Source organism: Dipteris shenzhenensis, chromosome 29 (assembly GCF_047967505.1).
Source record: "Dipteris shenzhenensis isolate YYH24624 ecotype China chromosome 29, Dip_SZ_1.0, whole genome shotgun sequence".
Lineage (NCBI taxonomy): Eukaryota > Viridiplantae > Streptophyta > Polypodiopsida > Gleicheniales > Dipteridaceae > Dipteris > Dipteris shenzhenensis.
Genome location: NC_141624.1, coordinates 37,605,972 through 37,618,474, shown reverse-complemented (window position 1 = coordinate 37,618,474; position 12,503 = coordinate 37,605,972).

Here is a 12,503-nt window from a genome sequence, read left to right as displayed (position 1 = left end):
ACGTAGAAGAACTACTACATAGCATAGAACATATGCTAACACAAAACATATGATACCTAGCATACAACATATGCTAACCAACATACAGCATATACTAGCCAAGATACAACATATGCTAACATATGTAACATGCTAACTAGCATGTGCTTACTAGCAACTATTGGCTACATTTGTCTGCCACTTGAATTCATGGGGCTATCAATTGCAGGGCTCTTAGTTGGATTCTTCAAGCTCCCTTCAACAGATACATCCTACACCTTTGTCTCTGCATCTTGCAACTTATCTGCAATTTCAAACCATAGCAAAGAAGCTGATGAGTCTTCCATGTCTTCACCACTACACCCAACCTATAAACTATGACCAACATTCTTCATGTGAAGCGATTTGTAGTGGAGCATATGTCTTCGTTACCTACTTGCATGTGCATTTGATCACCTGTTGGCATGTTCTCCATCTGCCCTAATGAAAACATGTTCCGGTCATACATTTTTCTTGATGAGTTACACATTGATGGATCTGCAAAAAATGATAATACAATGACCAATACCCAAAGTAAGAAAGAGCTCCAAAGCTGTTTGTTAGTAGTGCGTCATGAGTAGTGGAGCATGTATACTAAATAGCATATCATGTGTGGTAAGTAGCATAGAGCATATGCTAGACATATGCTACCATGGAACATGTGCTATCTAGCACAAAACAAACCCTAACACAAAAGAACTACTTCATAGCACAGAACATATGCTAACACAAAAGATATGCTACGTAGCATACAACATATGCTAACCAGTATACAATATATACTAGCCAAGATACAACATATGCTAACATATGTAACATGCTAACTAGCATGTGCTAACTAGTAGCTGTTGGCTAGCATACTATAGTGCTAGAATCTAGTTAGCATGCTAAGCTAGCATACTACAATGCTCATTAGCATGTACTTAATAATTCCAATTATAATATTACAATGCTATTTAACATAAAGGCAATACTAGTTCACATGCTACAATGCTAGATAGCATATTACAATGCTAGTTGGCAATCTATACTACTAGTTAGCACACTAGCACTAGTTCACCATACTAACAAGTGCTAGTTATCATACATTGCTAGCAAATAAACTACATTGCTAGCTAGCAATGCATCTACACATAGTGAGCTACTAGCTAGCATAATCTAGAGCTAGGTATCATAGAAGAATTATAGCAATGAAGCTAGTTACCATACAATATTTGTAAGAGATCTAGGTAAGTTAACACAGTAAAGGTCACCTAGTAAGCATGCTAGAAATAGCTAACTTCTCATATTCAAACCATGTAGTACAAAGATGGAGCACCCATATCAAAGCATATCAAATTGGTATTATGGTGTTTACAATTACTCACCATTGTTTGGTGTTTTAAAAACCCTTTGATTGCCATCCTTCAACTTGTTAGAGGTTACTGTGTTTGCCCACAACTTGAAACCTTGCATGTAGTCCCTAGTGAGCAAGCAGTTGCAAAGCATAGAAAGTAATACATATGCCTACAAGGCAACATGATGACCATGGCAACATGCTGATCAACCTCAAGTGACATGCCACAACCATCGCATCCGCTGTGGTGCAACCATTCTGCTACATCTACCACTGATTCTTTTTGCACAAGGCTTCCTACAAATGTTGCAACAATGCCCATAGCCACATTATATAGGGAGGTGATGATGGGTCTGATGATTGTACCTTCCTCTCCATCTATAGCACCAGCTGCAATTGATGTTCACATTTCTTGACTTCTCTTTCCTTCAACTCCACATCAATCTATCATTGTTGTCCTCTATGTGAAGATCCTTTGTCTTGGAGGCCCCAAGTGTTTCAAGAGTAGTCTTCATAGTGCCAATGACCATCTCAAGTGCAAATTGCCTCTTGTCAACAACATCGACATTTGTTGGCCGGGAGTGTAATTCCTCCTGTGCTTCTTTTAGCCTCTTTCTTAGCGTCGTGACAGCAGGGATCAACCTATCATTGCTTTCCTTTGCTATCTTTGTAGCCTTTGTAGCCTCTAATTCATGTTGTGCAATTATGAGCTCCTCGCGAGGGCCTTTCCCAAGATCCCCCTAGCATGAAGGACAATTTCCTTTATTTTGTCCAAGTCACTAGGTTTTGGCATTGGAGACCTACCATGGCATACTCCCTTCATCTGAAAGGGTTCACGAGGTGTTCCATGAGAGGGGGTTGTGGCTTTTGCAGTTTTTGTTGTGGTGGTAGCCATGCATCATATATCGAAGTTATGTTTATATATTAATATAAAATCTTAGTGAAAGTTTAACAAGCTAGTTTTTTTAGTTTCACAATATTGATAGAATATAGTACACTTTTGTATATTTTCTTTTGAATTTTAAAGTAATCCTAGCGAAACTTCAAAAATTTTCACATAAAAGTTTCAAATCCTGGCAAATGTTTCAAAGATTTTTTTGTATTAGGACATGCAAACTTTCGACACCAATATTAAAGTTTCGCTCTTTAACGAAACTAACACAAAAAATTCATCCCTGCATCCAATAGTACATACTACTCATTGCCCACTACGTCCTCAAACAACTTTTTTTGGTTCCTAGCAAGTCCTAATTACATATCCTCCATCTTTTGAAATGGCTATCATAGTATCCCTTGTCTTGTACGTCTTCCAAATATTGAACAACAAATGCTACCTAGTTGAAAGGCATGGCTGACCCACTCAACATTGTTGCAGACCAAACTCTTTCACATACCGCCTCTCAAATGCAATAGTTATCTCCATGTTGGTGGGAGGGCTCTCCTAATAGATTTTATGATGAAATAACATCAACTCCTCAAACACCTCCCTTCGGATGCTGCTGCATTTGATCTGATACTGACTATGATCCTTGGCATAACTAATTACACTCAACCACTCAAAGTCAACCAACTTCTCCCACCTCAACTGTTTAGGATTAAAAGCTTCCATGGTGAGGCCATATTTTGTATTGAATACCTCCACTGTATGACGGAATTTGCGTTGCATCGAATAAACCACCTTGGGAAATTTCCAAGGGCCTACATACATGCAACATGAGAAATTATCAAAGGTGAAAATTAAAAGATGGGGATGGAGACACACACACACACACATGCATGCATGCATACACACACACAAAATAAATTTGATTAGTAAATGTATGTCACACACACATACACTTATTTCTTTACACATGAAAACACACACACACACACACACACACAATAAGTTTGATTAGTAAATATATCTCACACACACAGACACTTATCTCTTTACACACGAACACACACACACACACACACACACACACACACACACAAAAACATACACACACATGAATACTTTTCCAACTATGAATTATTCTTTTATGTACCCCCTTGAAATCTTCCCTTTACACTTTTTTTTAAACCACCCCACATACCAAGCCAACTAATCGTCCCATACCTCCTCTAATCCCTTCTTAACCCATGCACTCATTCGCTCCTTACTCCACTTGTGACTTAAACTTTACTTGTGGCTATTTTTTTAAAAAATTATCTAAGAATCTATATGGTTGTCTATATTTCTAGGTAAAGCGATAACAACAAGTCGGGGAAAACATGCATTACCTATCTACCCAAATGCAACTTTGATGTTTTAACACCTAGTTTGTTTGTATGGTGGTAGGTAAGTGGACTTCGACCTCGGAACCTGGACTACCTTAGGATTCGACATCTTTTTTCAATATTATGTTTGTCAAACTCAATATTATTAAAAATTCTTAATTTGATTGAAAATTTTACAAACTCTAGTTGCATTTTTCAACTTAGATGTCTCAAACATTTTTTCCTTATATGTTTTCCTTTTTTAACTTTTTATCCAACTGATGGAATTAATTGTATGGCTTAATTTTTTATGGGACTTTTTAATCTAAACACATACACACACACACACATGAATACTTTCCTAACCATGAATTATTCTTTTATGTACCCTTATGAAATCCTTCCTTTACACTTTCTTTTTAACCACCCCACATACCAACCCCACTAATTGTCCCATACCTCCTCTAATCCCTTCTTAACCCATGCACTCATTTGCTCCTTACTTCACTTGTGACTAGAACTTCACTTATGGCTAAATTATTTTTTTAATTATCTAAGAATCCATATGGTTGTCTATATTCCTAGGTAAAGCAAAAACAAGCCAGGGAAAACAGGCATTACCTATCTACCCAAACGTAACTATGATGTTCTAACACCTAGTTTATTTGGATGGTGGTAGATAAGTGGACCCCAATCTCAGAAGCTAGATTTCCTGAGGACTTGACATCTTTTTTTAATATTATATTTGTCAAACTCAATATTATTAAAAATTCTTAATTTTGATCAAATTTTTTGCAAATTGTAGTTGCATTTTTCAACTTAGATGTCTCTAACATTTTTTCCTTATATTTTTCTCTTTTTAAACTTTTTATCCAATTGATGGAATTAATTGTATGGCTCAATTATTGATGGGACTTTTTAATCTAAACACACACACACTTTTTATTTTTATTTTTACACGCACACATTCCTCCCTGACCTTTATGTCCCCCCACACACATAGATGCATATATACACATCTATTTCACACATTTTTCACTATGACACAAACTTCCCCCCCCTCACACCCTCCTACGTAATTTGGTTTTTTACCTTACTTTTAATTATATCCCTTCTATATAATTTTCAATGCTTCTTTAGCTTTACTATTATTATGTAGTTCTTTATTCCGTAACTTACCTTTTCCTTTAGCCTGATCATAGCTTTTGGACTTAGTTGCTTGACTTAGCTTCTCTTTTACTTTCAATAATATTTACCTCATTCTCCCCTTAATTATTATGTTTTGATAATTTATTGTTGAAATTTTTTTTTGGTTAGTTGAGGTTTTTTTAACAATCAACAACCCGCTTCTCCATCCCTTTCTTTTCCCTCTACCTCCACTATCTCCCCTCTTTTTTTTCTCTTACTAAAAATTAGTTATAAGTTAATTACATGTGCATAACCTATTCCTTTTATATTTAAAAAAAGGGGGGTCCCTCTAATTATACATAATTTTTTATAAATTCTAATGCATTTTTTTCTCACATTCATAATCACCAACACGCTCTTGGACCAATAAACAGATATAGATATCGCGATAAAATTGTTTTTCCTAATAAACATAGCAACCTAACCACCTTCTTCTAATAATGCCTACGTGTGGCAATGTGCATGCACCACCCCATGACCACCTCTCCCTCTTTTCTTGGCTAATGCTTGCCCGCTCATGGGCACACTGAACCATCGCTCTTACCTTACGTGCTTGGCTACTATTTACCTTGCTTGTTCTTGACCTCTCCTTTTAGCTTCGAAGCCACCGTTGGCCCTTTTGTCTCCCTGCTCTACTCCTTCAATGCCTCTACACATAGGCAACTTTGCTCCCCCTAGTCTCTTGTGTAGTCGCCCTTTCTCTCCATCTCCTTTCCTTTGTGTTTCCTTTTGCACTATCGTGTCTGCTTTGTAGTTATTCTCCTCCACGGTGCCTTTTCTTCTAAGCTGTCAACCAGAGCCAATTTATAAATTTTGAGTGAAAAATATAAAGTGTTAAAAACCTTGATATTTTGTTATTCGAAATTTACTTTACAAATATGAAAAGGTCACTTATTGAAAGGAGAAAACGTGCTTCCTACTTTAGCATAGAAAACAAGAAAAGACGATTACAAAGAGTTTCTCTTTATGGCTATTCATCGATAAATTTCTAGAAGAATGGAACCAAATCACTTCTCAATATATTTCAAAGATGCAATATTGTGTATATTGTGGTAGAATAGAATTAACACAGGTTCTTTTACAAAGTTAAAATCAGTAATATCACTACTAGAATCAGGTATAACACCATACGACTTATCCAATACATTCATAAGTTTGCATGTAGAAAATGGCCTGGGATATAGATAAAAAATGGCTTGTAAAGCATGCATAGATAGTCCATTTAGACAAAAACCCAAGTGGAGGCCTTGGACAAAACCCAAGTGGATATCAGTGACTTGATACCTATTACATCTCCTTGCATATGCCCACAAGCATGGAGTGCAATGTTGCTAGTGCTTGATTACTCGAAATTGGAGAGCACAACAAAGTTCTTCGACTTTGCACTCTTGGGGCACTCACTATTGCTAAAGCTGATTAAATTATGTATTAGTTGAGCAAGTGTTTGTGTCAATCCAAATTCATATTTTTCCATGTGTATGTGGATGCCTCAAGCTTTCCCATTTGGTGCACATGGAGGAGCACCCCTCTAATCCTATAATATATGTGTCGAGAAATAGGAGTAGCAAGAGAAGTCTATGCAACTTGAGAAGCCACATCAAGAGAAGAAGGACAAAAAGCACCAAGAGTAGCAATAAAAAGAATAGCAGAAGGAGAAGATGGAAGAGAAAGAGAAGTGCAAGAAGCAAGGACTTGAAGAGGAGCAAAGATAGTGACACTAGGGAGAGTAGCAAGAGAAGCAGGAGAGTTGGAAGCACAGGCAAAAAGAGGGAAATTAGCACGATGAAGAGAAGGTCATCCAAAGGAGAAGATACTAGAACCATGGCCAAAGAAGCATAGAGATAATGTTGAGAACAAAAAATTCCCCTACGACTACCCACTCACAGGGACTGTCAGAGTTCAAAGAACACATTATACACTATTCGGCATAGATAATCTCTAATGACTCTGTGAAAATGCATAACCTTTAGAGATGCATTTTAATGGTAATTCAAGGGATCAAGAAGGCATCAACCACTAGTTCCTACATTTTGTAATAAGCTTAAGCATTAGTCAAAGGTAGGTTCATGCATGAGAGGAAAGGGTGGCCTTAAATGCATGCTTGTGTGGTTGTAGGTTGCTAATTATTTTGTTCGCAAGGCTTGTAATTCAAATTTTATTAGGTGAAAAGGGTGTTTGACTTCCATCGAATGAGGGTATTTATAGTCCATGCTTGCCCATTGTGCATGTGAATGCATATGGGCCATGGTTACATGTGGGCGGGCAATCATGTCTGCCCATAAAACTTCCCAATGCCTTTGACGTGGTGATGGTCAAAATTGCGCGGTTCAAGCTAGTTGCTCTCCATTTGGCTCGCGACCCTAGTTTTTTTTTGGGGGTTCTAGATGTGCCTTACGCTGATAGGCACCCAAGGGAATCGTATGAGGGAGTCGAATGTGGGCAACCAGCTCAGGTGAGCGAATGCGCAAACCACCTATGCTCGATCTGATAGGCACCCAAGGGAATTGAATGTGGGCAGGCAGCTCAGGTGGGCGAATGCGCAAACCACCTATGCGCTATCTGATAGGCATCCAAGGGGATCGTATGAGGGATAGGCACCCAAGGGAATCGAATGTGGGGAGCCAGCTCAGGTGGGAGAATAGAGAAATCACCCATGCTCAGGCACCCAAGGGAATCGAATGTGGGCAGCGAGCTCAGGTGGGCGAATGCTCTGAGTTGATGAAATAATTTGAGGCAGATGGTGGATGTGGGATCTGAGGTAGCAGCGGAATGTGATTGGTCAGCCATCTCATGATCGTGATAAACTGTGCAAACAGGATATGGATCCATCTGTCGCCAACGTGCTGTTTATCGATCGTCGTGTCAGTTATCGATGGACGTGAAAGGAGTTGAGATGATGAATTGGCAACGCAGTGAAACCCGGACGTAGGACCCGTGAAATTTCCGAGATTCAAACGCGGTTTTGCTGCCGTAAAGCCATATCATTTTTCGGAGGCGAGATTGCTTTCTTTGCAAAAAATGAGCCTCGGTTAAATTTGAGGAGCCTGAGATTGAAGTGGAGAGGGGATACCAAAAGCGAGGGAGGAAATGCTGTTTGGGAGCGATTCGAGAGAGGGCCAAGATCGAGGAGGGGAAAAGGACAAGGAGAAGGCAGGAGCGAGCTAATAAAACTAGAAGATGAGCTACACGATGTTTGGAAGGAGGGATCGAAAAATGGCAGGGAGGTGCTGACGGCTGGGGGATGGCGAGGGTGACAAGAAATGTGGGGAGCCCAATTTTGGATGGCGGGGGAGGGGAAGGGCTCCAGGGATGGAGGGGAATGTAAGGAGGAGGAGGGAGATGCAAAAGAGGGGTGCGAGGGTGGAAAGAGCTCGCGGGGCCAAGGGGAGAAGGAAAGCGGTGGATTTGGGGAGCTTTACAGGTGGGTGTTTGAGGAGCTCGCAGCAGGGGCTGGAAAGAGGGGAGAGATCGAGAGCTCGAGAGTAGAGGAGGAGAAGGTCTGGAGATGTCGAGAGCTCGAGAGTAGAGGAGGAGAAGGTCTGGAGATGATGAGGAGGAGCAGAGAGATCGAGAGCTCGAGAGTAGAGGAGGAGAGGGTCTGGAGCTGATGAGCAGGAGCAGGAGGAGGAGGAAGAGGAGGAGGAGGAGGAGGAGCTGGCGGAGGACGACGACGACCACGACTCCACGTGCATTGCCCTCTCCTTCTTCGTCGATTCAGACCTCCTCCTCGAATATTCCGGGCAAAATCTCGCCATAAATCTAGCTTGCATTGCTTTTGTGCTTGCTTTCCTCCCCCCGATCCCCTCATCCATCGCGTTGCTTCCTCCCAAAATCCAGCTGTTTGTGCAGCTCTGAGGCCTTTTCAGCTCCCTTTTTCTCCTTGGATCAGCCCACAAGACGAGATCATAACTACCTTCTTCTGTATCGAATGATACTGCTGCGAGGCCGGTGAAACAGACGCCCTGGTTTCGTTCAAAGAAATTAAATCAAGAGCTTTCTGCAGTTTTGAAAGCTTGGAGTGGCGGACGATCGAACGACTACCGGCGCAAAGTTTGAAACATCCTCTTGGAAATCACCCGTCATATTTTCCTCAGTGGGATTGCGGCAAGAGTCAGATTTCATGGATCAGTTTCATTTGGAGGCACTGCTCGCCGAAGATCTTTGCCTCGGCGCTGCAATGACCGCTGTGAATATTAGTTTGGCGGTTGTAGACGGTTTGATTGCGGCATTGGCAATATTTCAGGCAGTCTACTGCTCCCTGTTATTGATGCTCCATGCTTATGAAATTTACTTTTGCTAAGATGTTTGTACCCTTATTGTAGTGATGCCCGTTATTTTCTATTGAACTGCGGTGTCATATCCAATGCCCATGAATAGAGAAGCACATAAAATGTATCATTACGGGTCTTGTATGTGTACTGCAAAGCTCATTTGGCTTGGGTTTGGACGCGTTCCATCTGTGCATAGGCTGAATCACGTTCTTGCAGCTTATATTGCGCTAATCCCATCTTTACCCCCGTGTTGCTCTGTCAGCTACTTTTTTTCTTTATTATTTGGCAGGGATGGAATTGGCAAAAAGAATGTGGATTACTTTTTGATTAGCCATATCATTCACTGCTATTCTTCATCACATCTGAGTCAGAGTCGATGCTTCTAGCCTTATTAGCGATCAGTATGAGATGAGTTAGAGACTCCGCGGGTCTTTAGAAACCCAGTATAGCTGCTTATGCTTGGGCACTGATGACGACATAAGTGTTGCTTTGCTTGCTAAGTATGTCTTCCTTTTGCTTTTCATAAAAGTTTTTGTTTACCTCTTTTTTCTTCTCTTTCATTTTCTCTTTTCTTTTCTTTGTAGATTTTTGATCTTTAGAACAACAAAAATTCTAAATTTGTATGATTGGACTTATTCTAGGCTTACAAAGGTATATCAGTATGAGATGAGATTGTACCCTTCTCCATACAGCATTTGGATAGGTCCAGTTGTGACGTTTCAACTGATTCTTGGGTGAGTTCAATAATGCTATTTGGCCGATTTGGGGTGTTAATAGCTTATATCTGTTAAGGCTTGTAAGCAAGTGAACACATTCATCTTCTTTTGGAGCTTGCCAGATTTAATGCCAATTCCGGGCAGGAAGATGGCACTACGCTTATAAAAGCTACACATTATCTGATTGTGGAAGTGGCCTAATAAACTCAGAAGGAAGTTGGCCTAAGCTTCTGCACTACTTGGTAGTGTATGCCTAGGTTTTCTTTATAAATGAACTTGCGTGTTATATACACCTACAGCGGTTCAAGAGGCTTCTGTTATAGTAAACCATCCATAGGTTATTAGAGGGACCTCCTTGCCTTTTCCACAAGCACTTTTGTTTCTTCCTTTGAAGTAGGAGCCATTCAGACTTTACATTTGCTGGGCGATGCCAATCCCATTTTTACAAACTGTTTGCAAATCAAGGGCATTGGATACCTGTGGCGACAGGGCCATACAGTTTTCTTGGGCTAGGGACCTGACAAACTAGTTCAAGGTGCCACTCAGGTCGGAGACCATTGACCAGTGAACCAGTTTGTGTGCACCGATCTTGGAAAACAACAGTAAAATAATATATATTGTTTTCATGAAAGCAACTCTATGAGAAACAGCCAAGAGAGCCAAGAGCCAAGAGCCAAGAGCTCAAGCTACAGAACATCATGGAGACATGAGAAATGAGTGGCAAAGTGCCAGTCTCTTTCTGACATGGTGTGGCACTTTCATCCACAATCTTGGTTTCATTCAGGATTTACACCCTAAGAAAAAGTGCTCTCATAGCTCAAGCAGAGCTATCCTAGACCAGATGGCCACTAAGGTGTGTACAATATCTGTCCAGATGCTAGTCATGGTACGAGCAGGGTGGACTCCGGTGCAAAATCAATACCTTACCACAAAAAAATAGCAGCTTTAGAGCTACATTTGACGTTTGATAGTTGACCTAGAAGCCAATCAACGCAACAACCTGCACAACATATGAGGAGATCATCAAAGTCAAGGAAAGGTTCTCTGGTTTTGATTATTCCTGCGTTTAATATTCCCCGAGATGACAAGTACAACAGATTGCCCTTGGATGCATACAGTAAAGAACACGTCTCTATTTGGAACTGCATTAATGGATGGGTCATGATTGATCAAAGGTCTGTCTTATTGACAGAGAGGATGCCTTGAGGTGAGGATAGGCCCTCATGGATGAGAACTGATTAGGAGATGAATGCTGCGATCAAAGTCCTTTCCCTCATTGCATCAAATTGCCTGTTGTATCTTAGCCACTTTGACTCTCTCCTGCAAAGCTTGTTGAATACTTGGAACTCCTGTTCAGCCCCTGAATTTGAATCTCACTATTTGTCATAGTCCTTGTTCCAAGAAATCAACTCCAGGCACCTCTCCTTCTGGTTTGGTTTCATGTAGCTTAGCCTGTGGAGGGTAAGCGGGCAGGAAACCAGCTGGAAAGCGTTATGTGCATATTTTTGTTTTTTTGGGAAAAGGATCGTTCTATCAAAGTGAGAAACAGTGTACGCTTTACAAGGTCAGGTTATAAGCTTGCTTGAGGTGGTCGGGATTGTGAAGCCAAAAAATCATACTTCCAGGAAGCTTTTGTTTGTTGATTTGCAGCCTGCCCCTATTGGCAAAACAATATCCTGTGCCAACAATCCTTCATATAGCTATCTACGGGTTCACATTGTCGAGCGATAGCAGATTAGATCAACTAATAGAAGACCAGCATCTGTACCTGCGCAGCAGATTTTGGATCAGCATTTGCAGCCTGTATAGCAGACTTTGGATGCTGCAGATTGATAAGCCTGAACAGCCTATAACACAAATTGTCAGGGAAGTGAGACAGCTATACAAGAAGCCAGATCGGTTCCTCAATGGCTTATGCAGGCTTTAGTGCTAGCCTTCATCATGGTTGAGTCTGCCCTTCACCTCCGGAGTGCCGACAGAAACTCAGTACGAAGACTTTGTATAAATTGATGCTCAAGTATGTGTGGGTGTGTGTATTTGTATGTGTGAGAGCATATTTTTATACTATGGTCTACACCCACTGTTGGGTGCTGATGATGTCAGTGGGGATGTCATAGTAGCTAGTCCCTGCTATGCATGATGGAGTTTATGGTTTTCAACCTTGTGAGTGACTATCATGAGATTGAAACTGCACTATGTTGTGTTTTTAGAGGATGAGTTTGGGAATGTTCCTGGATTCATCTAAGTATTTGCAGGAAAGTTGGCTGCCAGCTCCTCTCTCTAGTTGAACAATGGCTCATTCAAAGGTTAAGGAGGAGCATGGTATATGCTGACACAGCTTGGATGAGGATATGGATAAACCTGATGGATGCAAGACATGCAGTCAGAATGACTCTATTCAGAAAAAACACTTTGGGAATTGGTGGATTTGCCTGTTGGTAAGAAGGCAATCGGTAAGAAATGGGTGTTTAAGCTAAAAAATAGGCCAGGATTCCCTCTGTGCCGATGTTGCGCTCACAAAAGACTGCCTGTCATTGTACTATGGAGCAAGGTTGGGATGACGTCAAGTCGTACACTCCGGGAACACTTGGCGGTAAACACCCATCTGAATAGGTAGGGTCGTGAGTTCGGCTATCCCTGTAGTGGCAGTATGAGCAAGTACAAGAAAGTAGATAAATCACCCCACAAGGAACCAAGCCTAAAGCTTTGTGGAAAGCTCCAGACTTTTCT